This window comes from Lampris incognitus, chromosome 16, assembly GCF_029633865.1.
Source record: "Lampris incognitus isolate fLamInc1 chromosome 16, fLamInc1.hap2, whole genome shotgun sequence".
Classification (NCBI taxonomy): domain Eukaryota; kingdom Metazoa; phylum Chordata; class Actinopteri; order Lampriformes; family Lampridae; genus Lampris; species Lampris incognitus.
The window spans coordinates 3246273-3264626 of NC_079226.1; the positions used below are offsets into that span (position 1 = coordinate 3246273).

The 18354-nt window shown below is 49.0% G+C and overlaps 1 protein-coding gene across 1 annotated transcript in view; it reads left to right on the forward strand.

The window, feature by feature from the left end:
- Positions 1–18354, forward strand: part of akap6 (A kinase (PRKA) anchor protein 6) — a 385428-nt gene that overhangs the window by 71779 nt on the left and 295295 nt on the right. The window lies entirely within an intron of this gene.

Genomic DNA, 18354 nt, shown 5'->3' on the forward strand with positions numbered 1-18354 from the left:
CCTTGTATCCTGTGTGTTGCTTGATGCTGTGAAAACAGGCTGATGTCAGTACATCTCTGCACCAAGGATAATTCACAGCCATTTATTGTAGTTAAAGATGGACCTAACGCTGTTTCTGTGTTCGAAACTAGCCCACATATGAACTGAGGTAAAATCCTCTCAATCGTAACAGTTTTCCCTTAGTGGTTTTTGATGGAATCAAACCACACTATCATGCAGCCCCTTTAATTCATCCCCGTGCTGCTAAAGGTCAGGTTTGATTGACAGGTGAACTATTGATGAGGCCGCCAGTGAACTAATCGGTCATATCTGTGTCATATTGACGATGGTGAAATGTCAATAGCTGCGAGGATAGCTGCATGAAGCCTTCTCCCATGACTGCTCTTTAATTAGCATGTTAGAGACAGTCTGTCTCTCTGATGGGATCATTTTATTTTATCTTATACATTATTTTCTCATTTTGCTAATCCTTATCTTTATTTTCATCCTTTGTTCTCTTACTCACACCTGTTCTTTGCCTCTACAGTGACCCCGTTTCCTCCTTGGGAATCGATAAAGTTCACGTTATCAGTTTTATCTCATGTTATCCAGGGTCAGAGGCCCGCAGAAACATCTAGAGTGCTGTATTAAGATAACCTGTGTGAACAGACACGATATTCTGAGAAAATTATTCCTTACTGGTTCTAATTTTCTTCTGCAGAGGTTTCTGCAGCATTAAAGAGGCCACATGTAAGTTAGAACAAATACGATGGAGACAATAAGAACCAGTCAGTTGAGCCAACAGTTGAAATCCCCCCCTAAGATAAGATGATGTGTGGACAGGTCGGGTATTGAGGAGAACACTGATCTAAAAAAGCAACTATCGTCCCAGTTTGGGCCACAGATTTTAAGCAGAATCCCCGGGGTCCCATAAAGTGTCCCCGGTTACAAACACAAATCTACCATTTGGATCAGAAGAGACATCTGAGCAAATAAAATTAATTGGCTTATGAATTAAAATTGCCACACCTCTAGATCTGCTCTGAAATGAGGAGTGACACACTTGTCCGACCCACCTCCTCCGCGACCTGGTCTGATGCAATCATTTAGGGTGGGCTTCCTGAAGGAAAGCAATATGAACTCCCAGATGTTGACCATGCCCAAGAACTTTACTGCGTTTAACTGGCTGGTTTAAGCCTCTACAGTCCCAGCTGGAGAATGTTACCACCCCTCCCAACTGCTGTGAAGCCTCGGGTGGCTTCATAAACTGGTGCTGGGTGTGAAATGAATAGTAACACTGTAAAAGATGTCCTGAGAAAGATTTTAAAATGCGATGACCAGGCTATAGACACAACAATACAAACAACACCACACAAAAGAAACTGTAAACATACCCGCCCCCCTCCCCCTCCCACCCCTGCTGACGCGTCCTCCCAAACCGGACGCGCCCATAACCCACTAACACTAATACACATTAACACACAGCTGACGTCATACCTCTTCTGGAGTCCAGGGACAAAATATCAGTAACGTATACCACTGTGTAAATAGTGCAGCATCTACATGAACTGTATTAAACAGTGGACACAAACTGTGAACTTGCCGTTCCCATCATACAGGGGCTGTCGGAGAGACCGCTGTCTCGAGGCTGCTGTTTATGAAGGTCGAGGCGATGGCCGGGTCTTCAAACGTATGCGTGGTACCGTTCGGCAGACTGATTTTCAGAATTGCAGGAACCATCAAGCCAAACCTAACAGCTGGACAGGTCCGCAGCTCGCGTTTCACTCCTCCAAACGCAGCTCTTTTCTTTGAGTCAGGGGAACAGAAGAGCCTCTTGCCGCCATGAAAGAGCAGGGGGAGTCGCGGGCGATTTCACTGGCTGGACGTAACATTTCATTCCGGACGTGGAAGAAATGGACCTTGATGATAAACGGATGAGGTGTCCCCCCCCCCCCTTAACCCGTAGGGTGCGATGAGCTCTGTCGAGTAGAGGCTCCTCATCCAGGCTTAAAGCGTCTTTCAAGAGCCGGCCAATGAATTCCGTTGGACACGATCCCTCCGAACCCTCGGGGATTCCCACCAGTGGAAGGTTCCTCCTCAACCTCCCCTCCAAATCCGCACATCTGTCTGTCAGTGATTTCACTTGTGCCTTGAGCCCATTAGCAGTGGGTTCGAGTGAGGAGAGCTGGTGGTCGCTCGATGCACGCTCCAGCTCGTGGATAGTTTGCCCGTGGTCGTTTATTTGCTGCAGCAATGGTTCAGCAGCACTCTTCAACTCCATGCCTACCGACTGAATTTCAGCTCTTAAGTTTGTCGCCAAAGAGTCAATTCTACCACATACGTCCTCCTTCAATGCGTCCAGCATGGACTGTACGGCCCGTAGACCAGCCGTGTTGGCCACATCAGCAGCTACATCCGGAGGTGGTGGTGGTTCAGCTGAGTGAGAGGTTTTGCTGTGGCCTGTACGCGTGGAACCAACTTTCTGTTTAACGGAAGACATTGCCGATTGAAAGTACAAAAAAGTAATCCAAACCAGTTAATGAACAAAAGTAAGTCGCCCAGTGTCCAGAAATGTTGTTGAAAAGCTATTTATAAAGGAAATTTGTCACAAAACAACAGAGAGGCAGAAACGCACGTCTCCCCTGCTCGGTGTCCCCCCCCCACCCCCCCGGTGAGACGTTTTGCCCAGTGAAAGCCAGCTGTGAGCATAAAGACGAGACAGGGCAGGGTGTGTAAATTAGCATGCTAACACTGTTCCTACAACCCCGAGCTGGATTTGAATAGATAGTAGGTCAGCAAAAGGTCTGGCAGGCATCACATTGGCATTAGCCATATTAGCTAACTTTTGCTGACACTTGTGTGAAGGTTATCACAGAGACGCTCTCGGAACAAGCAACCATCTGATTTTATTTAATAAATACTATAGGTTTTTTTTGGATTTCCCCCCCTTTTTCACCCTAATTGTATCCGGCCAAATACCCCACTCCTCCGAGCCGTCCCGGTCGCTGCTCCACCCCCTCTGCCGATCCAGGGAGGGCTGCAGACTATCACATGCCTCCTCCCATACATGTGGAGTCGCCAGCTGCTTCTTTTCACCTGACAGTGAGGAGTTTCACCAGGGGGATGTAGCGCGTGGGAGGATCACGCTACCCCCCCTCCGAACAGGCGCTCCGACCAACCAGAGGAGGCGCTATTACAGCAACCAGGACACATACCTACGTCCAGCTTCCCACCTGCAGACAAGACCTACTGTGTCCGCAGGGACACCCAACCAAGCCGGTGGCAGCACAGGGATTTGAACCAACGATCCTCAACAGAATAGACCGCTATGCCACCCCGATGCCCAATAAATACTATAGGTATTAATGCTATCCCTAGCTAAACATTCATATCTTCGTTCTGAGACCTTCATCTCATCTAACGCCACCTTTTTACCAATTTTTAAGGCAATGTTCCAGGAGCCCATCTCTCATCAGGTTGCCCCGGTTACATTTCATCAAGAACTCAATGCGGCAGTGGAAAACAACTCTAGAGGCCAACTCAAAGACAAACACACAGGTAACCATCAGATGTGGCATAAACCAAGGTGATGCACTATCCCTCCTGCTGTTCTGTATAGGCCTGAACCCCCCTCAGTCAGAAAAATCACAGAGTGAATATGGAATCAGGTTCAGAAGTGGAGTTACCATCAGCCACCACCCATACATGGATGACATCAACCTATGTTCCAGGAATGAGTAAGACATTGACTCACTGATCCACCTCACCAGGATCTACAGTGACAACATCGGGATGTTGTTTGGACTGGACAAGTTTGGTCGAATCGTGACAAAAAAGAGGAAAGGTGGTGAGCACTGAAGGGGTTGAATTACTAGATGGCAGGATAACAGACATACAGGACAGTTTCAAGTACCTGGGTATTCCACCGGCAAATGGAAACCACGAGGAGGCAGCAAGGAGGTCAGCTATAGCCAAATACCTACAGGGAGTGAGGCAGGTCCCGAGGAGCCAGCTCAATGGGAAGATCCAAGCCATCAACACATATGTCCTGCCAGTTATCAGATACCTAGCTGGAATAATAAGCTGGCCAAAGGAGGAGCTAAACGCCACAGATATCAGGCATGGAAAGCCTTTACAATGGATGGACGGTTCCACCCAAAGATCAGCAGCCTGAGACTGTGTGATAAGTGAAAAGATGGGGGTTGAGGGTCAGTGAGTGTCAGGGCCACAATCCAGGATGAAACAAGGAACATCTATGAGTACATTAAAAAGAAGCCCCCCCCCGCCCCCCAGGATGAACTACTGCGTGAGTACCTCAGGCAGCAGAAGACAGGGTGCGGAGGAAGAAGTAGAGGGGGTATCATGGAAGAGCAAGCCCCTCCATGGGCCTCACCATGGACAGATAGAAGATGTAGCTGATGTTGAGAAATCCTACCAGTGGCTAGAAAAGGCTGGACTGAAGGATTGCACAGAGGCTCTGATCATAGCAGCACAAGAACAGGCACTCAGGACCGGATGGTTTGAGGCAGGGGTCTACCACACCAGACAAGACCCAAGATGCAGGCTGTGCAAAGACGCCCCTGAGACAGTCCAGCACTTACTAGCCGGGTGTAAATTGCTAGCTAGGAAAGCCTACACTGAAAGCCATAACCAAGTGGCTGTGATAGTGTACAGGAGTATCTGTACTGAAAACAGACTGGAAGTCCCCAAGTCCAAATTGGAGACACTGCCAAAGGTGGTTGAGAATGGCAGAGCTAAGATCCTGTGGGACTTCAAGTTCCAGAATGACAAGCAGGTGCTGGCTAACCAACCAGACACTGTGGTGGCCGACAAGGAACAGAAGACAGCAGTAGTGATCGATGTAGCAATCCTGAGTGACGGCAACATCAGGAAGAAAGAGCACGAGAAGCTAGAGACATACCAAGGACTGAGGGAAGAACTAGATCAGATGTGGAAGGTGAAATCCACAGCAGCCCCAGTGGTAATAGGAGCACTAGGGGCCGTGACCCCTAAACTGGGAGAGTGTCTCCAGCAGATTCCAGGAACACCATCTGAGGTCTCTGTCCAGAAGAGCTCGGTCCTAGGAACAGCTGAGATACTGTGCAGAACCCTCAAACTCCCAGGCCTCTGGTAGAGGACCCGAGCTGGAGGAAGACACAAACCACCCAAAAAAGGGTGAGAGATTTATATATATATGTGTGTGTGTGTGTGTGTGTGTGTGTGTGTGTGTGTGTGTGTGTGTGTGTGTGTGTGTAAGAAAACAAACAAAAAAAATAATTAAAAAAAGTATTTTCCTCTGAGTTGCTCTGTCGGCTCTGCAACTTTACTGTCAAAATGCAACAAAACAAAACAAAAACACCATGAATGATGGCTTAACACCAGCCTCACCTCCGCCTTTCTCACCCGTTTACACCTTCAGCTAATTCAGCCCCTCCTCCCCCTCTGCTCACTGGAATTAGTTGATTAGCTGCTTAATTAGCAGTGTGTGATCTTGGGAATGACGAGCCGTCTAATGAGGATGTGGAGAGATGGCAGAAGTGTTTGTCTCTGACACCCCCGGTCTTCGGTTTGCTCTGGCCAGGGAACCTTTTCCCCACCCATGATGCAATAGAAGAGAATCTACTCAGGGACTATTTGGCTTCATGGGAGGCGCTACATAACTCTGTTTAGCTGTGATGCTGCTGGCATTGAACTTTGACCTCTCCTGCAACGTAAACACATTTTGTGGTCCTTTTCTATAGCAGTGAAATATCCCCCCCCTTTTTTTTTCCTCCCCAATTATACCCGGCCAATTACCCCCCTCTTCTGAGCCGTCCCGGTCACTGCTCCGCCCCTTCTCCTGATCCGGTGGAGGCTGCAGACTCCCATACACGTGGAGTCACTAGCCGCTTCTTTTCACCTGACAGTGAGGAGTTTCACCAGGGGGGTGTAGCACGTGGGAGGATCACGCTGTTCTCCCCAGTCCCCCCCCACGAGCAGGTGCTCCGACCAACCAGAGGAGGCGCTAGTGCAGCGACCAGGACACATACCCACATCCGGCTTGCTACCCACACATGGCCAATTGTGTCTGTAGGGATGCTCGACCAAGCTGGTGGTAACACGGGGATTCGAACCAGTGACCCCCGTGTTGGTAGGCAACAGAACAGACCGCTACACTAGCCGGACGCCGGACGCCGGACGCCGGATGCCCCCTCCCCCCAGCAGCAGTGACGTATTTCAAGCGTAATCATTGCGGTTTGTTCTAAGCAGAGTATGTGTGAGTGGATTGGGCTGATACCTGGCTGCCCTGTGTGCCAACCGGCTGTTGACACTCTCACAAGTTCACAAAGGAAGAAAAAACAAAACAAGGACAACAAAAAGAAAAAAAGAGTTCATCACTTAGATAACGAGACTACGTCATCTAAAAACCCATTTGTTGTCACAGCCAGCTCCTCTGCCTCAGTGTGTGTGTGTCGGTGTGTGTGTGTGTCGGTGTTTGTGTGTGTCGGTGTGTGTGTCGGTGTGTGTGTGTCGGCTGCAGCGCAGCGTGCCGGCCTATCTGCTGCCAGTGGGGGACAGACAGAGAACGGGTTCACATTGACACTCGTCTGATTGGCTCAGTGGGGGGAGCGAGGACACCTACTGGCAGGAGAGAGAATAGAAAAATAAGACCGTCGGAAGAAGAGGAGGAGTGATGTTGTTCTCTGTTGTCTGTCTGTCACCCGGTCGAGGAGGAATGACGAAGGTGAAGCGGGCAGACAGGCTGAAAGACACACTGGTTGAGAGACAGACAATCTGAATGACAGACAGAAGGACAGACAGTTTGATCGCTAAATCTCTTACCACATTGTTAAGCTTTCCACTGAACATCTTTTATATGAGATATCTATGTTGTGTTGTCCATGCTCACGTTGTGTGTGTGTGTGTCTGTGTGTCTGTGTGAGTGTGATTGACAACATTAACTTTGTGGTGACAGACAGCTGGAGGTGGAGGGGTCTCCCAGGGACCGTCTCAGGGGCCCGGCCAAGTGTGACAGACAGCCCATTCTCTCTCTCTCTCTCTCTGCCCCCCCCACCCTCTCTACCTGTCTCTGTCCCCCCTCTCTTCTTTCTGTTCCCCCCTCTCTGTCTGTCTGTCTGTCTCTCTCTCGTCTGCCCCCTTCTTTCCCCCTCTTGCACTCTCTCTTTCTCTGTCCCCCCTGTCTCTGTCTGTCCCCCCTCTCTGTTTCTCTCTCTCTCTCCTCTCTCTCTCTCTCTCTCTCTGCCCCCCCACCCTCTCTACCTGTCTCTGTCCCCCCCTCTCTTTCTTTCTGTTCCCCCCCTCTCTGTCTGTCTGTCTGTCTCTCTCTCTCTGCCCCCTTCTTTCCCCCTCTTGCACTCTCTCTTTCTCTGTCCCCCCTGTCTCTGTCTGTCCCCCCTCTCTGTTTCTCTCTCTCTCTCTCTCTCTCTCTCTCTCTCTCTCTCTCTCTCTCTCTCTCTCTCTCTCTCTCTTCTCTCTCTCTCTCTCTCTCTCTCTGCCCCCTTCTTTCCCCTCTTGCACTCTCTCTTTCTCTGTCCCCCCTGTCTCTGTCTGTCCCCCCTCCTCTGTTTCTCTCTCTCTCTCTCTCTCTCTCTGTCCCCCCCACCCTCTCTACCTGTCTCTGTCCCCCCCTCTCTTTCTTTCTGTTCCCCCCTCTCTGTCTGTCTGTCTTCTCTGTCCCCCTCTCTCTCTCTCTCTCTCTCCTCTCTCTCTCTCTCTCTCTCTCTCTCTCTCTCGGCCCCCTTCTTTCCCCCTCTTGCACTCTCTCTTTCCTCTGTCCCCCCAGTCTCTGTCTGTCCCCCCCTCTCTGTTTCTCTCTCTCTCTCGCTCTCTCTCTCTCTCACTCTCTCTCGCTCTGTCCCCCCACCCTCCTCTACCTGTCTTTGTCCCCCACTCTCTTTCATTCTGTCCCCCCAGTCTCTGTCTGTCCCCCCCTCTCTGTTTCTCTCTCTCCTCTCGCTCTCTCTCTCTCTCACTCTCTCTCGCTCTGTCCCCCCACCCTCTCTACCTGTCTTTGTCCCCCTCTCTCTTTCATTCTGCCCCCCCGTCTCTGTCTGTCCCCCCCCCCCCTCTCTCTCTCTCTCTCTCTCTCTCTCTCTCTCTCTCTCTCTCTCTGTCCCCCCACCCTCTCTACCTGTCTCTGTCCCCCTCTCTCTTCTTTCTGTTCCCCCTCTCTGTCTGTCTGTCTTTCTCTGTCCCCACTCTCTCTCTCCTCTCTCTGCCCCCCTTCTTTCCCCCTCTTGCACTCTCTCTTTCTCTGTCCCCCTGTCTCTGTCTGTCCCCCCTCTCTGTTTCTCTCTCTCTCTCTCTCTCTCTCTCTCTCTCTCTCTCTCTCTCTCTCTCTCTCTCTCTCTCTCTGTTTCTCTCTCTCTCTCTCTCTCTCCTCTCTCTCTCTCTCTCTCTCTCTCTCTCTGTCCCCCCACCCTCTCTACCTGTCTTTGCCCCCCTCTCTGTTTCTCTCTCTCTCTCTGTCTGTCTCTGTCTGTCCTGGTCATTAACAGGGTCATATTTGACACGGATGTTCTTGTAACACGGTCACAATCAGCCGTTGAGTCTGTCTTCGCTGTCCGTCCCCATCATCAGGAAAAACTGAGGGCTTCATAAAGTGAAGTACCACCATTCCTGTGAAGCTCTGTCCACGTTAGCAGTCACGTCCGTCGTCTGTCTTTAGTCACGTGTGTTGTAAAAGACAGACCTCCCAGAGCAAACTCAAGCTGAACATGAGATGTTGTCTCCAACACAGAGTAGCAGCACACATGTCTTATGGGCTTTACTTCTGGTCCCACACAGTTTGTCTGACGTAACGGTAACGAGACTCTGCGACCTGAACTGTCTCACACGGTGAGACGTGAAATGTTTTATCTGAAAATAGTTTTGTTTTGAGGGTGTGTTTGTGTCCATATAGTACACGCATAGCGATGCAGTGTTCTGTTAATGCTATTTACGTTGGAGACCGCTAGGGGGCACTGCTATGGTTTATGTGTTCCAGGTACTCTGCGTTACGCGTGTGTAGAAGGAGTAGAAGAAGTAAAACGTGTCAATGAAAACAGTGCTGAGTAAAGTACTGCACGCTCCCCCGTTCCTCTGCGTCGTGTGCTGGTGTCTGATACTGAACCAACTACACAAGGAAGTGGCGACGAGGGTGGTAGTGACGAAGAGATGGCTTTGCTCCCCTTGCAACCTCCTGCCGTGCTCCTGGACTGCCCCTGAGGTGAACCGAAAACCTCCCCTGCCCCGAGAGACCGAGAGCCTTGCTAGTAGTTCTCTGCTTAGGAACAGGGGGGCAGAGAACCTACAGCCCCTTGCCGCTCACGGCTGGTACCTACGAGGGCTCTGTGCAGGCTTTGGGGGCGTAGTTCACCCCCAAACTGAACGCTGTCGCCGAGAGGTACCGCTTTAGGCAACGAGCTCAAGCTGTGGGTGAGTCAACGGATCACTATGTGGCAGCGCTGCGCGAGCTCGTGGTGAAAAGATGTAAGTTTGGCAATATGGAAAGTGGAATGCTGCATGATCAGATCGTAGAGAAGACAAATGATCCTGGTATATAATGTGAGAGACTGTTAATGGAGGAGGACCTGGCACTTGATAGAGCTTTGGAAGTAGCTGGGCGTACTGAAGCTGCCATAGCTGATGCAGAAGTCATTGCTGACGGTGACACAAAGCACGTCGCCGCCGTTCAAGTGCAAAAGAAGGCGCAAACCAAAGTCCAAGACCGTTCAGAAACCGGATGCAAGCCACACATGCTGTCGTTGTGATTCAGCTGACCACCTAGCTAACGATAAATCCTGCCCTGCGAAGGACTGCAAATGTAAAACATGTGGTAAGCTGGGACATTTTTCTAGAGTGTGCAAATCCTCCCAAAAGTCTGTTAATGAAGTGACTGTGCCTGACATTACTGTCTTAACGGTTAGTTCTACTACTGAAACAGCTGCTAAGCTGATGTGTACTGCTACTATTACTGCACCTACTACTGCACAGGCATGCACTGTTGAATTACTTGTTGATTGATACAGGGTCTGGTGTTTCTATACTGCCTGAGAATGTTTACAGTGAATATTTTGGCTCAAGTAAGCTAAGTGAACCTAGAATGCAGCTTGTTACATATTCCAGAGAAAAGTTGAATGTGCTAGGATGTCTTAAAGCCGACATTACTTACTATGACAAGAGTGCCTCCATAGACTTTTACATAGTGAAAACAGGGACACCTATACTAGGTATGGACCTGGTGACTGCTCTCTGCTACAGATCAAAGGAGGACAGTTAATACATGAGACCGCCAATGTCTGTGCGCCACTCCACCAAACCGAAGCTCCGCCCACTACCAGCAAACAGAAAAGTGAGACTTCAGCTGCGTTTGCATGTGCAAAGGAGTTTGTACACAAAGTGAAGGTACGACCAGAAGTGAAGCCGATACAACAAACGCTTCGACGCTTACCACTTTCAGTCCGTGATGCCGTTTCCGATGAACTCAAGAACCTGGAGGAAAATGGGATTATTGAGAAAGTTGATGCATCTGAATGGGTATCCCCAATTGTAGTCACCAAGAAGAAGACAGGTGGCATACGCATGTGCATTGATTTGAGGAACCTAACAAAGCAGTAGTCGTTGACAGCCATCCCTTACCATTGATTGAGGACATACTGTCTGAGCTGCATGGATCTGTCATGTTCTCTACCCTGGATCTCAAATCTGCATACCATCAACTGAAGCTGCATGAAGAGGGCAGAGGGCTCACCGCTTTCATTACGCATGAAGGCCTGTACCAATACTGCAGAGTTCCTTATGGACTGATTCTTTCCCTGCTACATTTCAGAAGATGATGGCAATGATCCTCAGTGGCCTCAAAGGGGTGCAATGTTACCTCGATAATGTAATCATCTACGGATCCTCAGAAGCTGAACATGAGGCCAATCTCCGTGCTGTGCTGCATAAAATCAGTGAAGCGGGACTGAAACTCAGCGTTGACAAATGTCAGCTCCATCAAACTACTCTGAGCTTTCTTGGCCAAAAGATCAGTACAGAAGGTCTGCAGCCAGATGACTCTCATGTCACTGCTAACCTGAATGCCCGTCCCCTACTGATCCTGCAACCCTGCACTCATTTCTTGGTCTGAGTGTATAGTACAGCAAGTTTGTGCTCAATTACGCAACTGTTGTTGAACCTATGAGAGCTCTGCTGCGAAAGGACAGTTCATTCCAGTGGAATGATGCAGCTCAAGCAGCATTTGACCTAGTCAAGAAGATGATCGTGAATAGCCCTGCTCTAGCGCTGTTCAACCCCAACAAGCCTACCATAGTCTCTACAGACGCTTCAAACTACGGGCTAGGTGCCGTCTTGACTCAGCTGGACAATACTGGTGAGGAACAGACTGTTGCTTTTGCATCTCGCAGTCTGTCGGACGCTGAGAGAAAATATTCCATCGTCGAGAAGGAAGTGCTAGCCTGCGTCTGGTCTGCTGAGAAATGGCGTACATGGCTCCGGGGAAGGAAATTCCTGTTACGCACCGATCATCAAGCACTTACAACACTCCTGACTACCAAAAGCAATAACCGCGCTGGTCTCCGGATAGCCAGATGGTCTGCTCGCCTGATGGAGTTTGACTATGATGTTGAATACAGAACTGGATCTTTGAACTATGTCGCTGACTGTCTATCTAGACTCCCACTTCCCGAGATAGACACTGCATGTGCAGAGAATGTGGAATCCGTTGCAACCATTCTCACTGATCGGAGCGCTGTGTCTGTGGATGACTTCCAGTCTGAGTGCTGTGCTTGCCCAGTGCTCACAAAGCTCCATGCACAGATACGGAAGGGCTGGCCCTCGCCAAAGAAAGCAACTGAGCCTGACTTACAGCCATTCTTCCTGATCTGCCATGATCTGATCTGGAACGCCTCACACTTATCTGCACTGCCAGAGTTGATCCCAGATACTGACTCTGACAGAGCAATGGACTGTACTAAACCAGAGACTGATAGATAAACCACCTTACTCTAACTCTGATAACCAGCTCAGGTTTACCAGGATTAGAAATCCACCTAGCTGGACCAAAGGCTTTGTCATGGGAAAGTGAAAAAAAAATACTGCTGACTAATGTGAGGAGGGAAAAGGAAAATGTAAAAAGTGAATGATGTTATTGGATTACATAGATTTTTCAGTGTAATACTGTCAGTTCTAATCTAAGGTACTAGAAGTATTCTTTGTTCAAAAGGGGAAGATGTTGTGTCCATATACATACATAGTGATGCATTGTGTTCTGTTAATGCTATTACGTTGGAGACCGCTAGGTGGCACTACTATGGTTTATATGTTCCAGGTACTGTGAATTACACATGTGTAGAAGGAGTAGAAGAAGTAAAACGTGTCTATGAAAAAAGTGCTAAGTAAAGTACACGCTCCCCTGTTTCTCTGCTTCGTGTGTTGATGTCTGATACTGAACCAACTACACAACAGGGTGGATGTAAACTGACCAAACGTGTCACTGTGATTTAGTTTGTCAGGCTCCCCGTCAGTGAACGCCGTGATGTCAGCTAACACCATGATGTCAGCTGACACCATGATGACAGCGAACGCTGTGATGTCAGCTAACGCCATGATGTCAGCTAATGCAGTGATGTCAGCTAACGCCATGATGTCAGCTGACACCATGATGACAGCGAACGCCGTGATGTCAGCTAACGCCGTGATGTCAGCTAATGCAGTGATGTCAGCTAATGCAATGATGTCAGCTAATATCGTGATGTCAGCTAACGCCATGATGTCAGCTAACACTGTGATGTCAGCTAACGCTGTGATGTCAGCGAACGCCGTGATGTCAGCGAATCACCGTGATGTCAGCTAACGCCATGATGTCAGCTAACGTCATGATGTCAGCTAACACTGTGATGTCAGCTAACACCATGATGTCAGCTGACACCATGATGACAGCGAACGCCGTGATGTCAGCTAATGCAGTGATGTCAGCTAATATCGTGATGTCAGCTAACGCCATGATGTCAGCTAACACTGTGATGTCAGCTAATGCTGTGATGTCAGCTAACGCCATGATGTCAGCCAACACCGTGATGTCAGCTAATGCAGTGATGTCAGCTAATATCGTGATGTCAGCTATCGCCATGATGTCAGCTAACACTGTTATGTCAGCTAACGCCGTGATGTCAGCTAATACCGTGATGTCACCTAACGCCGTGATATCAGCTGGTCTTCCTGGCGTCCGACACAGAAGTCACACGTTTAACTAACAGTTATGTACATCGTGTACACTCAGACCTACGTACAAAATCCACCATGATGTCAGTTAACACCACGATGTCAGCTAACACCGTGATGTCAGCTAACGCCGTGATGTCAGGTAACGCCACGATGTCAGCTAACACCGTGATGTCAGCTAATGCCGTGATGTCAGGTAACGCCGTGATGTCAGCTGGTCTTCCTGGCGTCCGACACAGAAGTCACACGTTTAACAAACAGTTATGTACATTGTGTACACTCAGACCTACGTACAAAGACCCACCATCAAGTCATTACACACTCAAACCATAAAACTAAAGAAGAAAGCCAAGTCAGGGGAGGTTCCATGTAGTCTTATCACAAAACACAAAGAAAAAATATAAAGTAACAATGGATATCAGCAGAGATACAAAGACACAATAAATAAACCATCCACAGAATACGGTGTACAGTGTACAGTACAGGGCGGTGATGTGTTGTGTGTGTAAGCACTGCGTTATGTGTGTGCTACATAAACAGACTGATGACATGCTCGGGACAGACGGGGGTAAATGTCTTGAGTGTGCAGTGTGAATGGTGTGTGTAGATTTGTGTCAGTGAATTAGGGGGGGGAGGTGGGTTGAGTGAAGCTACCTGTGTGGTGAGGTGGGTTAGGGTGGGGGCAGATGTGTTGATGTGTTGATCAGTCTGATGGCCTGAGGATAAAAGCCGTCCTTCAGCCTAGAGGTTCTGCATTTCACACTGCTGCACTTCCTGCCAGAGGCCTTAACCTGTGTTGGGGGTGGGTGGAGTCTGATGATGCTGCAGGCTCTTCTGTGGACTCTCCGGTAGTAGATATTACCACTCCCTGCAGGCGTTTGTGGTCCATAGTGGTGCTGTTCCCGTACCACACAGTGATGCAGCTGGTCAGGCTGCTGAGAGTGATATCCCGGCGATATGCTGAAAGGAAGTCCATCCACTGCTGTGCTTTCTTGACCGGCTGGGTGATGTTACATGACCAAGTGAAATCATCGCTGATGTGGATCCCCAAGAACTTAAGGCTGCTGACCCTCCATTTCAGACTCACAGATTGTCAGCAGTAGATGACGTTTTCTCTGCTTCCTCATGTCCACTATCATCTCATTGGTCTTATCGATGTTGAGAGAGGTGGTTGGCACACCATGTCACCACCTTTCTCCTGTACGCCATTTCTTCACTCCCAATGATCAGACCAATGACTGTGGTGTTGTCAACAAATTTCAGGATAGTGTTGTCCTTGTGTGAGGCAACGCAGTCATAGGTGAATAGTGTGTGGCGCATGGGGCTAAGGACACGTCCTTGTGGGGTGCCAATGGTCATCACCACATTGTTTGAGGTTAGATTCCTAATTCTGGCAGACTGCTGTCTGCCAATGAGCAAAAGTCTAACAGCCAGTCATAAAATGTGGGGTTCAGCCCAAGGTTGTACAGTTTGTTTGTGAGTTTGTGGGGGAGGACTGTAAATACGGCTGAGCTGTAGTCAATGAAGAGCGTTCTGATGGAAGAGTGTTTCTTTTCCAGGTGGGAGAGGGCTATGTGCAGTGCTGCAGAGATAGTGTCCTCAGTGGATCTGTTGGGGTGGTACGCATACTGCAGGGGGTCCAGCGTCTCGGGTGTATTACTCTGGATGTGGGCCAGAACCACTCTCTCAAAGCACTTCATTATGATAGGTGTGAGTGCAGCTGGCCTGTAGTCTTTCATTCAGACAAGTGCCTGGGCTCCTGTTGAGGACTGGGCTGATGGTGGTGGTTATAAAGCAGGCTGGGACTGTAGTCTGTACAAGAGACAGGTTGAAAATGGAGGTGAAAACATCAGCCAGTTCTGTAGCACATGTCTTGAGGACCCGTCTGGGGATGTGATCTGGGCCTGCTGCCTTGCGGGGCTTGAGTCCCCTCAGGACTTTGTGTACATCAGCTGATGAGACTGTCAGAGGCGTTTCTTGAATGTTCCAAGTATGTGAGAACCTCCTCTGGCTTTCACTATTGGAGGTCTCAAAGCGGGAATAGAATTGATTAAGCTGTTCAGGTAGGGAGATGGTGATGTTGGCTATTTCCATGGTGCTGCCCTTATAGTCCGTGATCTGTTGTAGGCCTTGCCACATACGCCTGGCATCAGCAGTAGCCTTCCAGCTTCTGTTTGTTTTGCCTCTAACTGTTTTCTGCAGTCAGTACTTTGCTGTTTTTTTTACTCGTCCTCCTTGCCTGATCTAAATGCAGAAGAGTGAGCTTGCAGCATGTATTGTATTTGACTGTTCATCGAGGGCTTGTGGTTTGGATCTTTTCTGACCTGTGTGGTGGGTACTATAGTGTGAGTGCAGGTACTGATGTAACCAGTCACACATTCAGTGTACTCCTCCATGTCTACGAATGAGTCCTGTTGTGTGGCTGCAGCTTTGAACACATCCCAGTCTGTGTGTGCAGCACAGTCCTGCATAATGTACTGAGTGTCTGCAGACCAAAGTTGGACTTGTTTACTCACTGGGGGTAATTTGCATGAATCTTTGTCTATAGGCTGGGTACAAGAACAGACCAGCTTTGTATGCATCCTGGGTGTTACTGTACACATGATCCAGGGTATTCTGGTCTCTCGTGGGGATATTCACATGCTGCTAATGTTTTGGTAGCACAGCCCATAGATTGCAGTGGTTGAAGTCTCCTGCGATGATGAAAATAGCACCAGGGTGCGCCGTTTCCTGAGTGCTGATGACATCATAAGGTAAACCAAGTGCTGCTGATGAGTTAGCGTGTGGTGGGATGTAAACAGTGGCTAAAAACACTGCACTGAATTCCCTTGGGAGGAAGAAGGGTCCACATTTCAACAGTAACAGTTCCGGGTCTGGCGAGCAAAGCTTGTGTGTATAGTCTGTATGTCTCCACACTATGCGTTGTTTAGAAAAATGCACACACCTTCCCTTTCAGCCTTACCGGAGGCAACAGTGCGGTCTCCTTGGTGACTGGAGTGGGTCTGTAGCTGCACCGCTCTCACTTCGTCAAGCGTATTGTCAAGTGACAGCACATTAGCTAGCAGGAGGCTCGGTAGCGGTGGTCGATTAGCACAAGCTTTTAGCCTAGCATGTTGGCTCCCTCTCTTGCATCACTTGCACCTCAACGGGGGTCTCCTGCGGTTGCCTTTCTCACTCGAGGGGGATGCTGGATGGCCTTCTCGGAGGCAGCGGTGGCTTGGTGTAGTGTAGGTCTGGAGGTGTAAGACCAGTAATACTGTGCTGCGCTGCAGCCTCCTCATGTCTGACAGTGCCTGCTTGTCATAAACCAGCATGACAATTCTGAAGAGTACTAAAAACTAAATCAACAGGGCGTCTGGGTAGTGTAGTGGTCTATTCCGTTGCCTACCAACACGGGGATCACCGGATCGAGTCCCCGTGTTACCTCCGGCTTGGCCAGACATCCCTACAGACACAATTGGCCATGTCTGCGGGTGGGAGGCTGGATGTGGGTATGTGTCCTGGTTGCTGCACAAGCATCTCCTTTGGTCAGTCGGCGCGCCTGATCGGGGGGGGGGGGGGATGGCGTGATCCTCCCACGTGCTACGTCCCCCTGGTGAAACTCCTCACTGTCAGGTGAAAAGAAGCGGCTGGTGACTCCACATGTATCGGAGGAGACGTGGTAGTCTGCAGCCCTCCCCGGATCAGCAGAGGGGGTGGAGCAGAGACCGGGATGGCTCAGAAGAGTGGGGTAATTGGCCAAGTACAATTAGGGAGAAAAACGGTGGGGGGGGGGACTAAATCAGTAAAAATACAAGTAAAAACTTGGCGCTCCAGAGCGGAGCAAGCAAAGATGTTCACCACGGAGGTTGCCATCGTTAGGGCATCAGATGAATTCTTAAACGAGGGTATTTTTATGTATAGAAATAGATATCATGTGTTATATGGATATCAGTGCAAAATCCCCTGTGATTATCATTACAAACATGTTTCCCATACCTTGCAGCACGGTGACACAGTTCAGAAGAGAAGTGAAACAAATCATATTTGCTGTAGTGGACGGAGGTGAAGAAAAGACATATTTGCTGTAGTGGGGACAGAGGTGAAGGAAAGACATATTTGCTGTAGTGGACGGAGGTGAAGAAAAGACATATTTGCTGTAGTGGGGACAGAGGTGAAGAAAAGACATATTTGCTGTAGTGGACGGAGGTGAAGGAAAGACATATTTGCTGTAGTGGACGGAGGTGAAGGAAAGACATATTTGCTGTAGTGGACGGAGGTGAAGGAAAGACATATTTGCTGTAGTGGACGGAGGTGAAGGAAAGACATATTTGCTGTAGTGGACGGAGGTGAAGGAAAGACATATTTGCTGTGGTGGACGGAGGTGAAGAAAAGACATATTTGCTGTAGTGGGGACGGAGGTGAAGAAAAGACATTTGCTGTAGTGGACGGAGGTGAAGGAAAGACATATTTGCTGTAGTGGATGGAGGTGAAGAAAAGACATATTTGCCGTAGTGGACGGAGGTGAAGAAAAGACATATTTGCTGTAGTGGACGGAGGTGAAGAAAAGACATATTTGCTGTAGTGGGGACAGAGGTGAAGAAAAGACATATTTGCTGTAGTGGACGGAGGTGAAGGAAAGACATATTTGCTGTAGTGGACGGAGGTGAAGGAAAGACATATTTGCTGTAGTGGACGGAGGTGAAGGAAAGACATATTTGCTGTAGTGGACGGAGGTGAAGGAAAGACATATTTGCTGTAGTGGACAGAGGTGAAGAAAAGACATTTGCTGTAGTGGATGGAGGTGAAGAAAAGACATATTTGCCGTAGTGGACGGAGGTGAAGAAAAGACATATTTGCTGTAGTGGACGGAGGTGAAGAAAAGACATATTTGCTGTAGTGGGGACAGAGGTGAAGAAAAGACATATTTGCTGTAGTGGACGGAGGTGAAGGAAAGACATATTTGCTGTAGTGGACGGAGGTGAAGGAAAGACATATTTGCTGTAGTGGACGGAGGTGAAGGAAAGACATATTTGCTGTAGTGGACGGAGGTGAAGGAAAGACATATTTGCTGTAGTGGACGGAGGTGAAGGAAAGACATATTTGCTGTGGTGGACGGAGGTGAAGAAAAGACATATTTGCTGTGGTGGACGGAGGTGAAGGAAAGACATATTTGCTGTAGTGGGGACAGAG